Below are 24,422 nucleotides of genomic sequence, written 5' to 3' on the forward strand. Positions count from 1 at the left end.
CAAAATACATAAATGATCAACAAATATTTAGTTTTAGATGACCAAAAATATATTTTCAAAGAAATTATGTAAAAAAAATAATGCAACGAAAAATTTTTAAGTGTTTTTCCTTTCTAAAAACTATCTGTTTTGATCTAGACGTTGAAGCAATATAGGAAAAACAATTCGAAAATATTGATGATTTTTACTTAATTTTCACAAAAACTAGAATGTTCATCAACTGATCTGCAAATGCTTTTAATCATCAAAGTCAGATATTCCCCCGTCTATTCGATCATAAGGAAAAAATAACCTTTCGTTTAAAATGAAATTAAGATTTATGAACATCAGCGACATACCCAGAATATTTCTCTGTAGAAAATTTTGTATGTTTTCGTTATTGACATATTAGAAGACCCTGGGTTGGTTGCGACTTATCGTCTTGAGAATAAGAACTTGAGAGACCTCTTGTTTGAAAAAAACAACAGGAACCATGACATGAGAGTTAGATTCCTAAGTTGAACAGACATTTTTAAAAGACTATTTCTAAGACTTTTTTGGAATTCCTTGTGACATTACAAGTGTAACTGCTCGTTTTACTGTGGATCGCGAACTTTTTAAGTAATTATTCAAAAAAAAAAATCGTTTTGGATACCTTCAAAAATTCAATCTAGATTTTTTTACAGAAATTACTTTGAAGATTCCATAAAGAATCCATACAAAGATCGTTTCAGACATTTTTCAATTATGCAACAAATTCTCCAAAAAATATTCCATTGATTTCCCTATGACTTCCTCCAGCATTCCCGATTAAGAGGGCACCAGCAAGAATTCAAAACTCCTTCATCAGAAATGCTTCCATTTTTTTTAAATTACTAAAGGAGGTCTTCAAAGAATTTTTCTAGTCATTCATACAGGAATGTCTCCAGAGAAACGTTAAGCAGGGTGGCCACCAAATTTCGATTTTGCAATTCCCGCTTTTTTCCCGGTTTTCCCGGTATATTTTACATAATTTTCCCGGTTTTTGATCCATTCCATCCAATGACCTTAATTGACTTTTTCTATACCAAAAATCGTTACTATGAATAGCACGCCAACAATTTAAATTTGCTATTTGAATAATATTTACCAACAATATGCCCTTAGCTAAACTTCGAATTTTCAAGTTCAAGTTTTATGATCTAAAGAAGCTGAATACCGTTCGCGTTGAACATTTGTTGAATTGGTTGCATTCTGATGATGATAAAACGATCAAAATTTCAGCTCAGAGCTCTGCTTGGTTCTTTAGACTCTTGCTCTTGCTCGTGCTCTTGAAAATTTCGAGGTTTGTCTTTGGTTCATAATCAATACGTTTGTGGCCAAATATGAGCTCAGTAGCTTAGAAAAACCACTGCCGAAGTGAATCTAAATTGCTAAGAATAGGATCTGGCTCCCTAACTTCTTTCTATAACTCTTTTTGCAGGTTGGTTTATAGATTACAGCTTAAAGATGTTCGTTCAAAACGATTTTCCCGGTGATCATATGAAATTCCCGTTTTTTCCCGTCTTTTTCCCGGTGGATTCAAATTCCCGTCTTTTTCCCGCTTTTCCCGTTTTTCCCGGTTCGGTGGCCACCCTGGTTAAGGAGATTTTTCAGATTGTTTTGGAGAAAACTGTTAAAAATGTGCACGAGGAATTTCTAAAGAAAATCCTAGAGTAACCTCTGTTGAAACTAATGTGAGTTCCAAGTATACCTTGATGAATTTCTACAAGGATCTTTGAAAGAACTCCTATATTGATAAAATTATTCTTAGAATGTTCTTGATAAATTGCTAAGATAACTGAATACAATTACAATCTCGTAGTAATGCCCTACAAGAAGTTTTGAAAAAATCGGACTGAATGATCAGAGCAATACCTACACTAATTGCTATAGTATTAACTGGTGTGGAATCTTTAATAAAGCTTTAAATAATCCATAGAGATTTGGAAATTTTCAATATATATATTTTTAGAGAAATCTTTGAACCGCAGCAATAATATTTTGATGAAATGCTGAAGAAATGCAGTGAGAAAGTTCTGGGGGAGCTTGATGAGGAATCCCTGGTCAAGTTTATCGAGGAATATTTGGAAAAGTTTAAAGTAGATTTCATCGAACAATGCCTGAATGATTTTAGGAGCGATTCCTAAGAGTAATCGTGGATGAATTTGCCTCAATGAAAAATAGGCATAGGAATTATTGTAGCAGGTTTCTTGGAATAATGCCGAAACGATTTTTTTTAAACTCTGGAATAAAAAAGAGAACCTGCAGGATCTGTGGGAAATCTTCTAATGTAACAGTAAAAATTCCGTAGAAAAGCATCTGGAGGAAATCCTGGGAAATTTTTTGTGAAAATTACTGCAGTTTTTTAACTTTAGAATAAACGTTTTGGAAGCGTTGGATTGCGCTAGGATTTGCTGAACCAAGTTCTGAAGAAATAATTCTAAGCATCCATTGAAAAATCGCTGGTAGTATTCCTGGAAGTATTCCAGAAGAATTTGGAAGAAAATTTAGAATGTTTACACTTATGTTTCATATGCTCATGAACGACACTCAACTGGAACTTTACTTGCCTTTACCAATTTGGCAATCTTAAGGTGTGTTCCTTGTCTAAACATTCAGCATAAAACCTGAATAATTAAAAAACATTAAAAGAATCAAATATGTCAACTAGCGTTTTGATGGCGGCGCAGCCGAAAATTGTTTGATTGAACACTACCATGCACTACTGCTTCAAAACAATTTCCCTGAGTGTAGCCGAAATTCCCTGAGAATTCCCGGTTTTTTCCAGGTTGAATCAAATTCCCTGATAATTCCAGGTTTTCCAGGTTTTTTCAGGTAGTATACACCCTGCCTTCCCAATACCCGTAACGCGGGGCGGGTAGATCACCTTTTCGAGGTGCGTTACGGGGTAAGATCTATCAAATTGTACTCTTGCTGTATCTGTTCTTGTGAATACTTATAAGTTACGGCCGGAAGAGTAGAGTAACAAGCCACTATGACCCACCTATTTGTCCTAGATGATGAGGAGGTCGAAGTGGAAAAATGGCTCAATCAGCATCTGAGGTTGGTTTCAACTCTTGAGACAATTTCTTTCCAAGTTCAAGAGTTTATCTTTCGATATCTAAGAGGGAAACGATACCGAAACAGTGGAGTAGCAGACCTCTTAACTTATAAAATAAGCTTTTTGTTTCAAGGAATCTAAATGTCTCATGCGATGAAACCTGTTCACAGTTTCAAAAAACAACTTTGAACCTTATAAGTAGAAGCAATAATTTGATACGCTAGAGTACCGATGCATGGTCAAAATCAGTATCATTCAACCAGCTTAGTGGCCGAACCTGATTAAGGGGAGCGCATTTGAGAGTTTAATGGTGACAAACTGTTTTCTCCAAAAGGTATAAATAGCGGTATCTTTTTCTAAAGAGGCTCTATGCAAAATGGTAAAGAATGATATTTGTATAAAAAACGACTACTTCATTATTACTCAATAGTAATGGAGTAGAACGACATGCACTAAACAAAGGACACGGGTATACCACAAAAGATCAAAGAAAACTGGTCGCAGTGGTTCATCCCGAACAGAAACAGAAAAAAACCCTTCCCAAAGTGAATCAAACGTGTCAAAGATGGGATTCGTATTATCGGTACAATTAAAAACCGGGAAAATTTTGGAAAGTATACCGGAAAACCCGAGAAAAAAGCTGGAATTTCAAAATTAAAATTTGGTGGCCACCCTGATAATACATACTTCCAATGCTCAAAAGTTATGTTTCAATGGTTTAGAAAAATATTGCATTTTGCCATATAAGAGAAACATCAAATTTTGTGCGAAGACTGCAAGCATGTTAAAAAAAATCGATCCAATCTATAGCAATTCTGATATATCTTTATTTAAAAAATAGTTATGAATATTTCTAGGAGTTCTAGCGAAAGTTCATGTAGAATTCTTGATTGAACTGCTGATAGAATCTCAAGAGGAGCTTCTGAGCAAGTTTCTGTTTGTATTTTGGAGGACTTCTTTAAGCTATCATTGAAGTTCTTGAATGAATCTTCGGAGGAATTTGAGAGATCCGAAAAATATATCACCGGTGTAAATTCTGGAAGAATTCAAGAAGAAAATCTTAGATAAACTCTCAAAAATGTTCTTACCTGGTACCTTTGGACCAAATTTTGGATTTGTTTTAGGATGCATTTTCTTAAGAGTCTCCCGAGAAATTCTTCAGGAAAGAGATTCAATAAGGCATTCATGGAATAAAATATCCTGAGAAAATCTTAGGACAAGGGTTATATGAACTTTAATAGATATTGTTTTACAAAGTCTCGCATTGATTCCTGGAAAAATACCTCTATGAAGACCGTTATACTTTCTACAGTGCAATATGTAATGCAATCCTAGGAAAATTCCAAAATATCCTTCAAATAGATTACACTGTTCGACAAAAAAAGTCGATATGAATGCACAGAGACCGGACACCCCGGGCTTGAAAGTATAAAAATAAACAAAAATAATGGCGTTTTCAGAATGTTCGTGTCTGCCCCAGGTCATTTTTAAAATATACTTGAACTTTTTGCATTTTTTTTTTAAATCTAATCTAATCAATAAACCGACACAGTGTTTTATATTCAGGACAGGGGAATTCATGTGCCATATAATGTTTTCAACTTTAAATACAATATGAAGAGTTGTAATAAGATTTGCAGGGAGCCCTCCCCCCTTTTTTGTACCCTCCCCATTTTTAAAGTATCGCAAATGATGGAATATTTGATATACAGGGGGTTGTCAAAATAACTGGGACAGGCAAAAATTGGGCCAACTTTGGAATGCTGTAATTTTGACAAAAAATGACCGATTTCAATTCTTTAAGAAGTAATGGACGGGTCAACTAATCTAGTTTTGAGGTGCACGTGCAGTCAAATATCCACTTAAGGTCTACAATAGCCCTATTTAGCACGAGACATGAAAAATATTTACGACAAGACATGAAGAATGAGCCGTCGCATGATATGCTTTGGTGTCAAATCGAAATGTCCCCTATGCAAGGTTCCCCCGGGGCACTGGGCGGCGCCATGAGTGGCCAAATCTGTACAAGACTCATTTTCAACTTATAATAGGGTATTTTATGATAAGCTAGGGAGAAAACAATATTGCGCGACATATTTTGAGTGAATAAATTGTTTTATCCCAATTCGGATCCACTACCGGCACCGATTCCGGGAAAATGGCCATATATTGGTTGTTTCTGGACCAATATTAATACTTGGCGCACCAATCGCTTCAGAATTAGATCTTCTATCTTCATGTGTAGTAAAATTTTGATTTTTTAGCCGAGACCTTTGCTAAAAACGCGTCATAATTTTACTGCATAAGACATGCTTCCGGAAATCCGGATTATCACCGGTATCCGGTGGTCATAGTTCATCTCCGTGGATGCACCTCAAAACTAGATTAGTTGACCCGTCCATTACTTCTTAAAGAATTGAAATCGGTCATTTTTTGTCAAAATTACAGCATTCCAAAGTTGGCCCAATTTTTGCCTGTCCCAGTTATTTTGACAACCCCCTGTATATCAAATATTCCATCATTTGCGATACTTTAAAAATGGGGAGGGTACAAAAAAGGGGAGAGGGCTCCCTGCAAATCTTATTACAACTCTTCATATTGTATTTAAAGTTGAAAACATTATATGGCACATGAATTCCCCTGTCCTGAATATAAAACACTGTGTCGGTTTATTGATTAGATTATATTTAAAAAAAAATGCAAAAAGTTCAAGTATATTTTAAAAATGACCTGGGGCAGACACGAACAGAAAACGCCATTATTTTTGTTTATTTTTATACTTTCAAGCCCGGGGTGTCCGGTCTCTGTGCATTCATATCGACTTTTTTTGTCAAACAGTGTTATTTTGCAAAAATTCCTAGAAAAAGTCATGAATTTATTTCATCAATACCTCTAATGAAATATATGGAGGAATCTTTTGATGAAATTTTTACAGGATGCCTAACGAAATTCTGAAACTATTACTAGGTTAGGTGTACCAGTTATGGACATAGTGATTCCCTATTTCGCCATACGTGATTACTTTGATGTCTTCTAATTTTGAAATTGTTTGTGTATTGTAGTAGTTAGATTTAATATATATCTTAATGTTAAAACATTCAGAAGATTTAAGATGTGAAAGTTATCAAAATTTTACATATGTCCAAATAGAGAACCACTGGCCACAACTGGTACACTTTCCCTAAATAATACTTCAAAAGTACTTTTCTTGATGCTTCTTAAGGTTGTTGTCGGACTTCTTTTGTCGTCAATCATATCTTCAGATTTTTTTTCCTTCCTGCCAAAACTCTTAACGAATCTGTTATCTTGTCGAGAAATTTAATTTAGTCACATGTTGAATTTAACTTTATACAATGCAATAGAAGGTTAAGGGCTAAGCTTTCATGCAAAAGTTTAGTATAACAAAAAAATCAAAAGGTATCGAAAAGTGTCCATATTTTGAGAAACTGGTAAAAACGGCTTTGTGGTCGCTCGCTTCCCTGATGGAAATCCTGGCTACGCCCATGGTCATACTGCACACTTTTCGAATGATAATCGTTTTAAAGTTGACAGTTTGTGATTTCATATTTAATAATAAAATATTTAATTTTCTCCTTTCAGGTAAACAACTTATTTTACACGACGGTTTCAAGGCTTGAAAAAACAAACTTAAGGTAAATATTACATTGTCTGTGATCACTTTGAAAATTGTGAGCTGTAAATCTATAAAAAAACTTCAAATTATTATCTCAAAATATGAAAGAATGGGTAATTGGTATGATAATTTGGCAAAGAACTTCAAATATGTTTAATATAGCTATTATATTCTCATTATTCTCATATTCTCATCTGGTGCTTATCGTAATAAAAGAACGTTTTTGCAATTTCTCATCGTAATAGGCTGTTTTTCATCACGCCTATCTGTCATGAAACGGCCTACTTTCCTGCACTGAAGTATGCAGTGCGGGAATAGTTATTACCTGGGAGGGAGAAACCAATACAAAATTTCTGTACGTCATAGTGAGCCGGGATTCCACTGTCACGAACTGTCACTGTAAGCCCAGATCTCAAACATTGGACTAACATGGAAAAAGCGCATAACTGAATAAAAGACATTTTCGCATTTCATCAAAAGTGACAAAAATTGAATGAAAATCAATTCATGCACATAATGCAAGTAATGTCACGTGAGCACCTTTCAACTGATTGAATATAAAGCATTGAAAAACGCATCGTTTTACTTTTTCCAATGAGAATTAATATTCGGTGCATAGAAAACTGTGGCCCTTTTTCCATGTTTGTTAGGAAAGATCGAAAGTACACAACAAAATAAAACTAGCGGTTTTCCCCAAGCCTGCCTTGATTGTTGTTGGCAAGCTGGAGTTATCTTGCAGTTCAAACAAACGTTGTTCAATATTTCATGTGTAGTATCGGTGCCTCCCTCCCAGGTCATTACCTAACTGAAACCAGTGCTGTAATGATTCATTACGCAACGCTTTCTCATTACGCAACTGTTTTGAGTTGGGTAATGAATCATAACACATTTTTTCAGAAATTGTAAAATAGTGGTGAATGCATTCCGACATAATTTCTCATACCCTCAAGTGATCTGCTTCGAAATTGAAAAAAATGTTGTTCGTAACTCGTTGCAGAACTCGATTTTTACAGCACGAGTCGTAAATTTATCCTACGAGGCTTGCATTCTGCAACTTGTTCCGTAAACTACTATGAAAACAGTGTTTCCCAACCGGTGGTAAACGTATTTTGAGTGAGTTCCTTGCATTTGCATTGCCATAACTCTATATTGAAGGAACTATCGAGATATAGAACACAAAACCAATGCAAATGCAATCCAAATAACTATCGAGGTAGCCTTGAAAACCAACTTTTCCTATGGTTCTCGAGATATCGAATATGAGAGTTGACTGTATTTATAGTTCTCTGTTAAAATTCCGTGTCGATTACTCATAGGAAAACGAAGTTACACCATATTAAAGTAAAGCATTCCTCCATATTAAACTTGAGCATTTTACTTTTTTTTTATTCTGAGATCTATTGTATTTTAGAATAATTACCCAGATTTTTTTGGAAGATCTCTGGCAGATATAAGATGTTACGCTTTACAGATTTCATACGAGACGAAAGAAATTGCTCAAGCACAATGCATAGGCTGGTTTTAACGGGTCGTCGTTGGTGCGTCATCCCCGCATTCCCTGAGTTACCTTCTCAGGGGACCTGTTTGCAGATTTCCCCCTTGTAAAAAACAATAAAAAATACGAGACGGTTAGCAGATTCCATTAGTTTAAGCATGTTTTTTTTTTTTTTTGATAAAATCTATTTAATCTTGTAACTTGTAAGACAACAAATGTAATGTTTCTATATAATAATAAAGATTTGAACTGGCACACGCTACGTCGGAACCAAAAGATTATAAAAATCGAATGTACATCGGATTTTTGCTCGCTAGAGATTAATTTGTGGTCTATATTTTCATAATCGGTTTTAAAATAGTCTATCGGTGAAATTTTGTCCATACATTTTGTTTGGGCTGGAATGCGTTGAAAATGAGATTTTCATGGGTTGTAGTACAAAAAAGCTAAAAAATGAAAAAAAAATCTATCGTTGAAATATTTTAACCCTCCTGTTATGAAAATATAACCCAAATACTGAAATCTAGCTAGAGACATAGCGTGTGTCATCAAACAACTTTGCAACTGATAATAAATCTTCGAGCTGTTTAGTAGAATACCTATAAGTAGATGAAAAAACCGAATTTAGTACTATACCATTTAATTCCACTAGAGTTTGTATCCTTTGACAGATACGCGTATTTCGACCTCAACTGCAAGGCCGTCTTCAGTGTCGTGTACTAGACTCGAGTCGGCACCTCCAAACAAACAAAAGTTCAAGAAGCGCAAGATTAAATTAATTGCTTCAACAAACTGCAATGATTGGTCACCTTTCTTATCCCAAACTTTATCATGCAATTGAGAGCAAATTATACCTTTCATCATGTCCCTCACGTAACACGTGAATACGTAATGCACAATGCGCATGCAGTCCTACTATTCCGGATACCGCAAACCCTTATTGCACATTACTCAATAAATTTCCCATATATCAAGTGCGCATTGTGACCGATTCTTTGGAATCGCACTTGCCTTCGATATCTGATTATTCAAACCAGGCAGCAGCAAAAAAAAACTCACCCACATCAATCGAGAGCACGCTCTGCCAATAGTTTTCCTCTCCAGTGCACCCTTTCGTAGGTATATGCAATATCTATGTGGTCTATGTGCATCAAGCACGTGTTACATATGGTGATCGCTTCTAGGAGGCCCAATTCAACTGCATTTGAAATACACGTTGAGGATCCCTTAGAGGGGCACTTGGCACAAGAAGATGCAATCAAGAGCATGGGAAGGCGCGGAGGAAAGGTGCTAATAGCATGTTTGTATCCAAACTCAGTGCGAGATATGGACAGTGGTACCGCTCATAGGCCAAACAATTAAAAAACAAGTTGTCTGTTTTTTTTTATTCAACTTTATCTAAGCATCTTCATGTGTCATTGACTTTGCGAAAAAAAAACAAAAGAAATCAACAAAGAAGCAGTTTTCAGAATGTGGCGAAATTACAGACATTATGTGTTGGTCCAGAACAGCTCGTTTTCATGAAAAATCTGGTTATTTCTGCATTCTGCAGACAATAACTTCGTGAACCAAACTCAATAAAATTTATAAAAAATAGATGTGTCGAAGCTTCTTTCTCTTCGCGGCTACAAAGCAAAGCCCTGCTGAAGGTGTCTGGGTTCAATCCCGTTCAGTCCAGGATGTTTTCGTAGAGAAAATTTCCTTGACTTCCCTGGAAAATATCATCGTAGTTGCCACATGATATACGAATGCGAAAATGGAAACTTTGACAAAGAAAGCTCTCAGTCTAGCTAGAATCACAATTCAAAAAAAAATATTTGACATTTTTTGATATTATCAGATATTGTATCAAATAATTTATGACCACTCCGTAGACCAAATGGTATCACTGTGCACGGTGGCTCTTGGGGCGCCTTTGCAGCTCGCCATAATAACCACCGTGATGGAAATGATGATCCTATTCGGGGTGCGCTCGATTATCGTCGCTGATAGAGAGCCAGCCACAGGCCACCTACCGCGCCGCCGATCGAGTGCATTCCTCTATTGTTTTCCAGTCGAATCCGATAACTCACCGCGAACGGAGGGATCCGATCTTCTTCGGGCCTTCCAGCATCTGTCCGATCCATTAGTTTCGTCCAGGCATTCAGATATTCTTGCTCGGTCCTCTAGTTGCTGTGTGTGTGTTCTCGTTACAGTTCTTAATATTTTGAGATATTATCTCGAGTAATTTTAGAAATGCTTGGATACATTCTATCGAGTTGTCTCAATTTCCTTCAGAAATTCATCAAACCTCGATAACCAATTGTTCATCGTAATGTTCTTAGCCCTCTTCAAAGAATACAGTGCTATCGAGTGTTGTTTGATTGAAAAACAAATCATCATTAAATTAAACGTTGGCATCTGTTCATAAGCAATGAAATCGAAATCAACTGACAAAAGTGAAGAGCAGCAAGAAGAAGCCCCTAACGTGCTGGAAATCATCCAATCAGGCTCGTTCAAGTGAGGTGTGGTGCCGAAGCGTGCCATCGGGTCACGTGTGGTGAGGCAAATTTTCCCATTTTCGGATCTCGTTCATTGGGAAAATCTTCGAAGAAAGTGATGCGTCAGTGTTTCGGGGCGGCGTGTGTGTGTCTACGTGCGTCTACCGAAAACAATTACCCAAGAAAATCTGCCTTTTAAGTGAAATGCGGTGGTCACGTGAAATTTGCGCCGAGTGTGCCAATCGGATGGAATATCAATTGCAAAATGGTTTTACTATATCTGCGCCCCGCTAATGGAAGCATAAAGTATCCGTTTTAGTGCAGAGACAGCGCAAAGTGAGCATACGAAGGAAGAGCATATGGAAGAAAGTTTTCTGATGTTTTCCGTTCGAACGAAGGAGTTTAATAGCCACATAAAGGCTTGGCGTTCGGTGCGAGATTGGTAACTTCAGTGATTTCGAACATACTCGTTGGGCTCGTCAAACTTCGTATGGTTGATGGGGTTGTTTGCACGGAATAAGGGTTGAATGAGGGAAAATGAAGCAATGATTGGCACGAGGGTGGTTTCTAATGTCATTGTCAATACCAATGTGTTTAGCAAAACTATGACAACGCCTAATTAAATTGTTTGTTTGTTATAGGTTAAAGATTTTCAAACAATTCAGAATGATTCTATGACACTACCCCGAACGCCACTACCCCGAATGCCACTACCCCGAACGCCACTACCCCGAAAGCCATTACCCCGAATGGGTCATTACCCCGAACGCCACTACCCCGAATGGGTCACTACCCCGAACGCCACTACCCCGAATGGGTCACTACCCCGAACGCCATTACCCCGAATGGATAACATTTTGAGACATATTCTAGTTAGAGAGTGAGGAGATAATTGTCCGATTCCTTTTAAGTATTTCACGAGTTTGGCTCAAAAATGTATTTTTCAAATATTAGAAGATAAAAAACCAGCTAGTTGTTCAGCAAATAATTTGTACACACTTAGTTTTGTCCTCTAATTTTGGGAAGATTCACACAGCCACATTGCAATGCTCTGAAGAACAGCCCATTTCGAAAAGAATGGTGAATTTATTATGAGAAGAATAGCTTTAATATGTACAAAATTAGGATGTAGTAAAATCTCTCATTGGACATCGGAAGCCACTTCCTTTATTCATTTCATAGGTGTCGGGCATTAAGATTAAGATCGTCTTAAAGATATTGTTCCGTAAACGATGATAATGGAAGTTCACCCTGATATAGTCACTGCAAAAGTTGTTCTATGGAACCCACCTAAAAACCAACCTAATAGACGACCGTTCCGCTATCGCACTTGTACACTTGTACATGTTAGAAAAATCGGCGGCATCTGATTGACGCTACAGTAAGAACTGTTGTTGATTTGTGGGATCATTAATTTGAATTTCTGTGATAACCACAAAAAAATATTTTTTTGATTCAAGATAATGAAGAAATGATGGCAGAAAAGTGGTGGGTAAATCCATAAGAGATCTGTCTTTTTTAATACAAGAATATAAAAGAAAGGGAAAATTTTCGATTAGAATTATAGCAGGAATCACTTTAGTGAATGTCTTCAAGATATATTCCTTTATGAAAAGCTGTTCTATATGGAAATATTAGTGACTAGCTTATCAAACAAAAACGTGAAAGAACAGCCTATTTAAAAAAGAAGGGCAAATTTCTGGTGAAATGTTTGCAGCTATGACGTGAATGATCACTGTAACAACGTGATGCTATGACACAACCTATATTCATAAGAAAGAAAAATATTTGTTCAAAAACAAAATTGAAATATGAACACCACCAACAAGTCCAAATACCGGTGATTACGCAACTGTTAAGCAATACCATATTGAGGGTTATGGATTCGAATTCCTTTCAGTCAATAAAAGGCTTATTTTAGTAAAGCCCATTCACAAATTTCGTAACGCTGAAGGGAGCAAAAAAGTTTGTGGGTGGTTGTCCTCAAAATGTTACAGCCCATTCACAATATGTAGAATTTCCATACAAAAAAAAAGTACGAGGGGGTGGGTAGGTGTTAAAAATGGCAATTGTTGGCGAAATGAAATTTGTGAATGAACCCTTGAATTGCGAAGGTGCCCACTGAGCTGATAAACAGGCACTGTCTCAGAAAGAATGAGAAGAATATAGTTGCCATCAAGATATTTCGAAAGAATAAATATATGATGAACATTTTACCGACGAATTTTACGTGCCATTAATTACCAGCCTTCATTAGAGACGCATTTTTGCACGCAAAACAAGATACTGTACTGTATCTCATACTATTCGGGGTAATGGCTCATTCGGGGTAGTGGCATTCGGGGTAATGACCCATTCGGGGTAATGGCGTTCGGGGTAGTGACCCATTCGGGGTAGTGGCGTTCGGGGTAGTGGCGTTCGGGGTAATGGCGTTCGGGGTAATGGGATGGAGCCATTCAGAATATTCCATTTGATTTGACTTTGAGGTTTCTAGCTCAATTCTTGTCTATCGTATGAGAAAGGTGGAACAACCTTTGCAATCAGAAGAGAATCCTGTCAATCATAGACGCATTTTGACATATTCTCAACAACTTTTATTATTACACAGTCAATTGGACTTACCTTTACCTGCTAGTTGCTAGTAAGGTAAGGTTACAAGAATAAATCTAAATACGCCTTCAGTATACGTGAGAAGCTTCTATTTGCGCCTCTTTCTAATGTCTTCGAAATAAATGTTTCGAATGTGCATCAGATGATTTTCATGTGAGTGACTTTTACCCCAAAGTTTCAAAGTTTTTTGTATAACTTTGATCTTATTTCATGTGGAGGCGTAACTAGTCCAAAGTGCTTTATAGTGAATTAGTACTTTACGCATCAAGTTGCAGAATAATGTTTTTTTGCAATTTCTCATCGTAATAGGCTGTTTTTATCACGCCTATCTGCCATGAAACGGCTTACTTTCCTGCACTGAAGTATGCAGTGTGGGAATAATCATTACGCAACTGAAACCAGTGCTTTAATGATTTATTACGCAACGCTTTCCCGTCCGCAACTGTTTTGTGTTGCGTAATAAATCATAACACAACATTTTTTTCAGAAATTGTAAAATAATGAAGAATGCATTCCGATATAATTTCTGACACCCTCGAATGATCTTCTACGGAAAATATTGTACGTAACTCGTTGCAGAACTCGATTTTTACAGCACTCGTCATAATTATCTATATAAATAAAAATGGAATGGTGTTTGTATGTCACGAAATGGCTTAAGAACGGGTCAGCGGGTTTGGATGATTAATTCTACATTTTTTTCGTCAAGGGTTCCGACGTGTTTGTGTGTATAAAAGTTGCAGGATATTCACCGGGAAAGTCGAAAAAACGAGAGTGAACGGAACTGTCATTTTGTATGGGACGATTCGTAGTGGTTTTCAACAGCCTACTTGATGGCAAGACGAAGTTTGCTGGGACCACTAGTTATTAATATAATATTAATATTATTAATTTACTACTCGAGCTGTAAAAATCATCATTCTGCAACTTGTTCCGTAAACTACTATTACGTGCTTGTGTTGTGAGGAAAATTACGACGAGTACAGTAATTTGTAAAGATTTCTAGATCGAGTCGCGTACAACATTTTTTTGTTTTTCAATAAATGACAACCGAATTCAGTACTACTAAATTTAGTATACCAATTGATTCCACTAGATTTTTTTGACAGATACACGTATTTCGACCTGAACTTGAAAGGACGTCTTTAGTGGCGTGTTCTAGACTCGATTTTTTTTTAAATTAGGGGTATCAGAAATCATATCGAGATTAGCTCACCACTATTTTGCAATTTCTGAATATTATTGTGTAATAATTCAATACGCAACTCAAAAGAGTTACGTACTTAATGAAAAAGCATTGCGTAATGAATATTACAAAACTGCATACAATTTCAGTGGCCGTTCCATGATATATTAACGTGATGAAAAACTGCCCATTATGACGAGAAATTGAAAAAAGTAGTACAGGTATGTTCCGTATTTATCAACACGATTGGCAATTTTCAGTTGACAAAAACGGAACCGTTACAAAAACGGAATAATTTTCTTAGAATTTTTTTTTTATTTTTGCTTATTTGAATAGAAAATTGCAGTTTTGTCAGGATAATACACATTACCATCATATTGATGCAGAGTATTGATGTTTAGGAGCTGTGAGGAGCATTTAGATTGTTCATTCGTGTAGGTTCGTAATCAAATTTGATTATAGTCTCCAATCAATCAATATGATTTTGCGATACATAATTGATAATTTTAGTTTTCATGGTTAGAATTTCAACAAATGTTATATAGAATATTTAAACGATAATCACATAAATGTACTTTGCATCATTAGATGCGTCATTTTTGTAAAAATGACTATAAGAAAGTGGGTCAAGCTGATCTTTTTTTTCAAAAAGATTAAGCGAGAAACAACTAATTTGTCTACTGTTTATCCACATCATGCGGTTTTTCTTCTTCTTTATGGCATTACACCTCAACTGAGAAAGAGCCTTCTTCTCAACTTAGTGTTCTTATAAACACTTCCGCAGTGATCAACTGAGCTTTTTTGCCTAGGTATATTTTTGCATTTTTGGCGACACCCGATTGGCGATCAAATGACGTTATGTTACGAAAGTTTTACTAACTGAAATCAAGTAAGCACAACAATGCGGCACGGTAACAGCATTATATGCGCATATAGGGTAATCATTTGATGCATGTCAGTTTTATATACGCGCTATTATAATGCCAGAAAAGGCGAAAAAGCGTTCCATTATAGTGCAAAGATATAACCGTGCTTCTCTGCACCACTAATGCTGATATAAGACCACGTGAGAAACGTCAGATGTTTTCGCCAGGTTTTTAGGGCGAATATTTTGTGCTTTCGCGTATGCAGCCAGAGAGCTTTCGCGTATGCGGCCAAGCAACTGGTACACGAGGTAAATGAATTAATGAATGAAAATTTAATAGTATGCAAAAATGTAATAAAATGATTCAAATAGTACTTCTCCGTATCAGACTTATTCATTTTGGTGATTTTCTTCCTTTTGAGGACTTGCAATTGCCACATTTTGATCTACGTTTTATGATGATGAAATTCCTCATTTTGCGTCTCGAACCTGCGACACCCGTATTGTTGAGTTGTTGAAGTTCTGCTCCTTTGCTCCTTCGGCCACATAAGATGAATAGTATTGGAAAGAAAAGTGACTAATTCAAACCATCACTTTTCCCCGTCTTAAAACCTGCAATTGTAGTAGTGAGAAGATTTATGTTTGACTCCCTCTTACCACTATATGCAAATTTAAAGCACGTGGTTGGCATTTAAACATGCCCTGTATGCGAATATAAAGCCAATATAGTGCTTCTTTAATGCCTGTATGCATCAGGCTTTGAAGCATTAATGATGCAGTAATAGGGTTTCTATGCAGCGGGAGTGCTGTTATAAGGTGTGTAAGCATTTGTAGTGCTATTATAATGCATGTACGCATCTATGATGCTGATTAAGGGCTTATTATTAGTGCTTATGGTTACTTGGGACATCCACGGTTTCCTGTGCTTTGAGTTGTCAAAATCTTATTAGTAAAATCATTGTGATGATTTTTCTCCTAAATTTATCACTATCAACTTTGACAGGAAAGCACTAATCGTCAATCTTAAACAGCGCCACCATTGTTTTTTAACATTGCGTTAGATCACGAATAGACTGGCTATTGACTAAACTAAGTTCTAGTTTACTGTTTAGTAAAAATAATAAATGAGCTCATCAAGAACACAAAAGTATACAAACTCCAGAACAATCATCACAAAATTGGAACTTTTTGGTAAGAAACTCTTTTGTAAAGTTTTATGAATATAGCTGTTGGTATAAGACTCCTAATTAACCTTTTGGTCACCATGGGCCAGGGACGCAATCTGGCGGGACAAAATTAATTACTCGGTAACTAAGCGTTTCCAACATTTGGTGTCTTCGGCAAAGTTTTTTTTCAACAACGAGGACCATCTACTGACATAAACGGATAGTTCGTAAATCGTCCGCATAGATGGCGCCACAATCTAACTTTTTAATGTGACGTTCTAGAGACTTGGCATGTTCGGCAAAGTTTTTCATTTTGATAAAATCAACAACCCTCTCAAAGACGTCAAAATACCACACCCTACTGTTTTCGAGTTATTGTCAAAATAAGACCAAGTTAATAAAACAAACGGTTTTATCACCGAGTTTTACATGTTTCTTAAGAACCATGCCATATAATATTTTTTGCTGATAAAAATACAGCAAACACAAACTCTGGTAGAAAGTTTTTAATAATACGACGCCTAAAAATTGAGAAATAAGGAAAAAACTTGAAAAATAGTGCAAATTTTCAATCTTAATATCTCCAAAAGCACAGAGGTATTTTGGTGCGCATGTGGATGAGGGGTTCATGTTTGTTCAAAATCCCAGCAAATGTGGGATGTGAGAAATTTCGCAAATTGTCAGCCATTTAACCTTTTTTCCCTCTTCCTTGATGTAAACTTATTATAAGAAGATTCCAAAATTTTCTATCTACTCAATGTCAGTTTGCTATAATTTGTGCAATGCTATCGCGTTTGAGAGATAGAAGATAATGTCCAAAATATTAAGGGGTCAACAGTCTTATCAAAAATAAAATAAACTCGATCATGTCTCCTGCCGTTGCCTAAACATTCTTGAATTCATTCCCAGGTGCATCCCTTATTAAAAAAAGAACTGAACATTTATGTCTACAGTAATGACCCAATTTTATCTACCCCCGATTTTAGTACCCTTTTTGACCCGATTTTGTCTACCCCCAATTTTAGCATCCTTTGTTCCCGATTTTGTCAGCCTAAAATTTATATTTATTTCAATTCGATTAAATAAGTCTATACTGGCAATATTGGGTGCATAAAGTCAATAATGGTCTTGGCCACGTCTATACAATCATCTAAAGATCGATTTTTTTTTTAATTTTAAATTCTTAATAATTATCCAAGAAACTTATCAATGTTACCTTAGATTACGGTACATATAAAATGGCAGTAAAAAATCAATGTTTATATTAACTATATCATAAAACTAAGTCCTTAAATTAAAATAAAACTTGAAACCAGTCGAAAAATGTTATCCCGATTTTAGCTCTTTTCCGATTTTGTCAACCCCTAATGCAGCATGGGGCTGACAAAATCGGGACATTACTGTATCACATTTACGTCAAAAATTCTTTGATGCCATGTTATGTAAGAAAAATGAGAGGTCTATGCAATTTACTTAAGTACGTATTCAACTAATCACAAATTCCAGTTGTAGCTAGGACGTGGCCAGAGCAAATCTTGATTGTTGAAGGATGTGTCCATTTAATCCATCAGCCCATGCTAAATTTGATAACATCAATTAATTAGTGGATAGGAAGCAATCAAACCTCATTGAATCGTACATGACTTGACACCTACCATGTAGTGCTCAAGATTAACATCATGTCAAAAATTCAACCCTGATGCTATTGAAAAACATTAAAATTGCTTCAAAATAAATATTTAGCTTATTCTATTCTATTCGGTTGTAGGACATTTCCCAGAAAGTCAAACCCCAGAACGACATTCCCCAGAATGACGTTCCCCAGAAATCCATTCCCCAGAATGGGACATTTCCCAGAAATCCATTCCCCAGAATGGGACATTCCCCAGAAAACCATTCCCCAGAATAGGGCATTCCCCAGAATGGGTTTTATATGTTTGTAAAGAGTGGAAAAAATTGGTAGTTTAGTTTTTTTTGTCGTTAAGAAATGAATTGATTCGAATTCCCAGAAGCTTCGAATTCCGGACACAGACGTCAATTCACCCAAAATATTATTTTGTCAAAATCATCATTATGGATCTCAAGCGAATAAAATCGGAATTAAGAGGCCTATTTTGTAAATCGAGCAGATTCATGTGACTCGTCTGTGTTCATTGTCGATCAAAGCAAGCATGCATATTTCAGATGTCACCCGTCGACTACCATAGTAATCCAGTCACATAGAGTGACAACTGTCGAAAATCTCGAGTGACAGAGCTGAGTCGAGTGATTTTTTCGGTCGACAGTGACTCTAGTCGAGTCATTTTGATCGACTCGACTTATAAAATAGACCCCTAAGTTAAAAAATCTTTTGAACGGCGAGTGTTTGCTTCCTTTTTCTCAGGCAAACCATCTAAGCTGCCGTCCATAAATCACAAATTTCAAAAAGGTTGTACGGTCAAAAAATCACGAAGGGGGAAAGAGGTGGTTTTGTGGCTAAGTGGTTCATCGGCAGACCCAACCATAATCTTAGGAGGAAAATGCTGTTTAAAAATTTTCTTAATTGTGTCTTAATTAATTTCATAATTGTGCTACTGTAGTTTCCCTGAATATCATTTCCCTGAATGCCACCTCTCCGAATGACCCGTTTCGCCGAATAGTGATGCAGTTCAAACAGGTGCAAGAATAGTCTTTAAGGACTGGGTGCTGAGCTAGAGTGAATGATTAGCAATTAAAAGAAGAAGATAATATAGATTTGAACGTCATCCTCGACTAAATATATCTTGCCAAAAATGCCAATGATGGTGAAACTCGAAAGAACCGCCAATCAAGTGAAGAAAGGTGCATATTAGATGACCGGTTCGTTATCACCTCGAAACACAAAAGTTATGATAATTATAAGAGCTAAAAACTTTTCGGAAACTAGGCTATTCGGGGAAACGGGTTGTTCGGGGCACTGGCATTCTGGGAACTGGCGTTCGGGGAAACGACATTTGGGAAACCGACGTTCGAGGAAAAGTAGCTCAACCGTTTAACATAAGCTGTTCCTACATATGCCATACTGTGTTTTATGATCAAACTCGATCCAAGCTATTGTTTTTTTTGTTTTCATAGTTATTCTTTCTTTTTTTAAAATTGGCTGTTCTTTCTAATTGTACTTTCAAAGGGAGATTGGTGTAGTGTAATATGTCACAAAGGAAATTAATGGAATTTGTTTTTCGGCTTTCATGGCATATTCTCCCTTCTTTTGAACATATGCTGTTCTTCTTAGGTTTATTGTCTAAATAATAAGGGATGGTACACATATTATGTCACACTAAATTTTAACTTTTTCGACGAGAAAATCGTCAAAAAATATAAAAATCGTCCAAATGGTTCGAATTACATTTCCGACCATAGGTGGTTAATTTTAAAGAATTTTTGATTTAAAGATTCTCCACTCAATAAATGAAAGACTGCAACAAACCGAAAGTCCTACCGTTAAAAATAAAAAAAAACAATACGAAAATGTTTTACCTATGAAAATTATGGTTTTCCTCGAATTTTCCAGTTAGATGCATTCACTATTTACTATTTACCATTTTCCTGGATTTGAACACCTCAAAGATCTCTTGTTATTTTTTTTTCTGGGGAATGTCCCATTCTGGGGAATGGTTTTCTAAGGAATGTCCCATTCTGAGGAATGGATTTCTGGGGAATGTCCAATTCTGGGGAATGTCGTTCTGGGGAACGTCATTCTGGGAAATGTCGTACAATCTTCTATTCTATTCTATTCTATTCTAAATATTTCAAAAATAAAAAAAAAAATCATTTTTTGTTTGTTGATGAAAACGGGATAATTTATTGACGAAATCGGAACGTGACAAAAACGGAATATACCTGTATTTGCAATTTCTCATCGTAATTAGCTGTTTTTCACCAAGCTTATCTGTTATAAAACATACTTCTTTCCTGCACTGAATTGTGCAGTATTGTAAGAGATATTACGCAAATGATTTCAGTGTTGATTTAGAGACCTACAACCAAAAAAGTGTTTTGAATATATTCATAAAAAATGCGCCGCAATAAACTTGTTGAAGAGTTTATGAAATCGAACTAGATATCAGGTTTGGACCAAATATTTGTATTACTATGAGACCCACAATGTGATGGATGGAAATTTGAAAATAAGATCAGTTTTCTCCGACGATGACCTCGTACGTATCTTTTGCTGTGGGTAAATTTGGTCAATGGAGAAGATTTTTTCTTGAGCGCCATAATTACAATAATCTGCAACAAATCTTGTTGTGAATCTGTCAAAAATAATGTAAAATTCCACAGTAATCATTCATTTCACAATTATAAAAAATCCACGGACAAAACCTCAAATTCTCAAAATTATATTTTAATATTTTTGTATATTCCTACACTATTAAATGATGCTTTTCCAAAATTACAAATTGATTGATTATGTTTTCGATTTTGACAGAATATTCTATGCTAACAGTTCAGAGAAATTTTGTTGTTGCAAAATCAGCTAATGAAATGTATTTCATCAAAATCGGAATCAAGTCTCGCGTTGAGTATCATACAGGCGTATCTGCAGTGAACGATTTCTCTTCGTCGATTTTCTCTTTGCATTATTTCAAGGAATTCAATCCATTTTCGAAACATTTTACGGTTCAGTACGATGAAGGATGATGAATACTTTATACTGAGGCAAAAATAACAGTTGAAAACAGTCGCTCGGCCAAGTTATTAGCCAAAGAGAAAATCGATGAAGAGGAATCGATCACTGCAGTTACGCCCTTATGATACTGAACGCGAGAAGTTGATCTTCCCAAAAAAAAAAAGATTAATTTGAAAAGGACGACTTGTGCATAGCAAAAATTTGTGATTATTAAGTAGCACGCAATTTGGAAATCGGCGGAAAATTGTGGCAGGCATTTGAAAATTACAAGCGTTAGTGAACATCTGAGTCAGATCTGACCAGGGACGAAAAAAATCATTCTCACTATACTCAATTGATTGACATTCATGCCACCATCAAAGTAACCGCACTACCACCAATATGATTGTACCAATGAAGATGGCACAACAATAGATGAAGAAAACAACAACGATGCCCGTATGTCGTTGGTGTTTTTGATTATCAGAACCAGAAGAGTGCTGCTATACGAGTAATTAACGATCCGATGAACGGTATCGATGATATTGACACGTCTTTAGTGTGCTTAGTGTAAAAATTACAACTTCCCGAAGCGGAAGAAGAAAGTCAAGCTGATTCGAATGAAAATCATTTTTTGTTTCCGATTATCACAAAGCGGTTGAGTATCGGCAGGTCAAAAGGAAACTGACAATCTTGCAGCAAGCGCTTTGCCAATCTTTTTTGTAGGGTAAAAGCACCGGTTTTGGCAGCCTAAGAGAAAATGTCAATAAAAATTAAATGGGAAGCCGTATTTATACTACAAATATCATAACATGTCAAATGTAAGCTTCCGATCCATATTATGTGTGTAAAATATCAAAACTGAGCTAAAACCATTTTTTCGCTTTGAAAATCCCGTTGGTTAATATAGGCCAACGGAACCAGTTTCGACCAGAGATTTAACTTCGGTTCCTAAATTGGCCAATTGCATTGATTTCTCATGAGAGTGGCCAAATAAGGAGTGCCCTGGCCAAATTAGGTGTATGGGAGTTAAAATTATAAAGAAAATTAATTGTTTTTCTTATGTTTTGAAACAATTTGGACGAGTAAATGAATGTAGCTCTATCATATGAATGTGATCTAATGAACACAAAAGGTTTCATGCTGATTGGCTATGTAAAACGATGTATAATCTACTATGGCTACAACTGGCGTATGGCCATAACCGGTGCTTCTACCCTATTGTCAAGGTGGGGATAAAAACAAATAAAAATCAACGAAGATCCTACCCAGCAAGCGTCAATATAGGCGAGAGTAGTATTTTCGTCCCTGGATCTGACCATTTGTCAACCAATCATGGCCCTTCCAACTAAACTTCAGTTCGCTAGAAATTTACATGAATCTGCCACAACATACACCGAGCCACGCTCAACAGTCAAACGGCCTAGAGGACGCTCCGCATTATTGACTGCTTTTTCAATCACTTCTCGATGAAACCGCCAAGAATCGAAGCGATTCTGTGATACATATTTATGGCAGAACATGTTCAACTTTCATCAATCGCTTGTGAAGATGGTGAACCCGCCGTGAGAGCTCGGGCGTGAAGCTATCGCTCAAGAGGTCGCGAGTTTGATTCCCGAATACTGTTTTATTATAATTTTCTCTTTTAGTTTGATAGCTATTTATACAGTTAACTTTCCCTAACTCGATATTGAAGAGACCATCGAGTTAGGGAGGTATCGAGTTACAGAACACAAACCCAGTGCAACTGCGATCCAAGGAACCATCGAGTTAGCCAAGAAAAACAACTTTTACTATGGTTCTCTAACTCGATATCGAGATACGGAATATCGAGTAAGGGAGAGTTAACTGTAGCTCATTTTAATCATTTTATAATTTTAAAATCGCAGAGGAAAATCTATTATATATGATGGATGTCTTATGTTACATTCAGTCCTTCATAATTTTACAGGTTTCGTTCGTACAGTGATGTATATACAAACATACAATTTTCAATACTTTATGTCGTTAATTGTAAACAAAAATTATAATTACAATACACACCTACCTCGAGGGAGTTTAGTTCGAACAACGATGTTTTGCCTTCTGGAGTCTGTTTGTAAGAAATTGATAGTTAATATTTCAATAAATTTCATTAGCATTAAGTATTTCGCACAATTTCGTAGGTGGTACAGTACTAGACCATTGTATGAGGGTTGCCTCCTTCCCGTTCGTTACCAATGTTAGAAATTTGGGACTAACCTCTAACTCTTAGACAAGACTGACGCATCCTCCAATAATCGAGAGCTGTCCTGGCCACGTCCTTGCGAAAGCTGGAGAATGGGAAAGGATGATTAATTGAATACCTACTTATGAAAGATGCAGAGAACTCTACGACCTCTCATAGGTGTTACGGGATGTATTGGAACGTTGATGGAAAGGGTAGTGCCATAGAGTACGTTCGGTAGACGTTCTGGCCGACAAATGGTTAATATTTACGCATTTTGATCATGCGCTGCTGATCAGAACAAACTCACCAAATTCCTTTTTCGAAACTCCTCTGCAATCCGTCGCTCCTCAAATAATGAACAACCTCATCAAAATGCACGCACTGCTCAAAAAATAGACCAAAAATTGCAGTTCATAATCCATCCCGAACCGAGCATTCACGAACCACATTCAATTTTTGAATCAACACGCTTAACACACACAGTAGATAAAAAAAACGAGTCGCGCGAAACGAATTCAATTGTTGGAGCCATCACAAAGCACTCTCGAGCAAAACGCAAGCAAATCGAAAACATATTTCCACAGAACATTTGCACGTGGCATAGCACCATCGGCCGAATCTAATTTTCACCAGCCGAATCAAAACAAAAAATAAGAAAAGAAGTGAACGAGGTAAACGTGACACAAAAACTCGGTACCGTAATCCGGGGTATCATTGATCAGCGGGGTAACATTGATCGGAATGACTCACCTCATCAAAAGTTAGTATTATCATTTATTGATGAAACATTTTCAAATCATGAATGGTGCTTCTCTTTCTTATATTCATAAGCTAATAAAAGTTAATATTTTTGTGAAAATTGAGTTTACCTTCTGCGTGAATTTGTCAACTTTTCGAAAAAATGATAATAATTGTTAAGGATGACACTACCGAAGATTCATGTCTCACATAACTTCTGCAAACGATATAAGCAAGCAAAATGTGGTTCTTACTAAAAATGGCATCGCCGAAAACGATTCCGTTGTCAAAACTCTTATAAGTATGCTCAATTAGGCAACATTACTGAATTACTGTTAGGAATGTAAAATT

At 36.3% G+C, this 24,422-nt stretch overlaps 1 protein-coding gene across 6 annotated transcripts in view; it reads left to right on the forward strand.

Moving 5' to 3' along the window:
- LOC5576746 (guanine nucleotide exchange factor DBS) overlaps window positions 1–24,422 on the forward strand; it is a 457,969-nt gene that overhangs the window by 363,013 nt on the left and 70,534 nt on the right. Inside the window, exon 1 of one of the 6 annotated variants that reach the window (XM_021839981.1) lies at window positions 10,248–10,729. The exons of 4 other annotated variants lie outside the window; for them this stretch is intronic. The gene's annotated coding sequence lies outside the window, so the exon portion shown is untranslated. Of the gene's footprint in view, window positions 1–10,247; window positions 11,113–24,422 lie in introns of those variants that run through there. One more of the 6 variants, XM_021839980.1, reaches the window with a different exon arrangement.

Source organism: Aedes aegypti, chromosome 2 (genome assembly GCF_002204515.2).
Source record: "Aedes aegypti strain LVP_AGWG chromosome 2, AaegL5.0 Primary Assembly, whole genome shotgun sequence".
Taxonomy (NCBI): domain Eukaryota; kingdom Metazoa; phylum Arthropoda; class Insecta; order Diptera; family Culicidae; genus Aedes; species Aedes aegypti.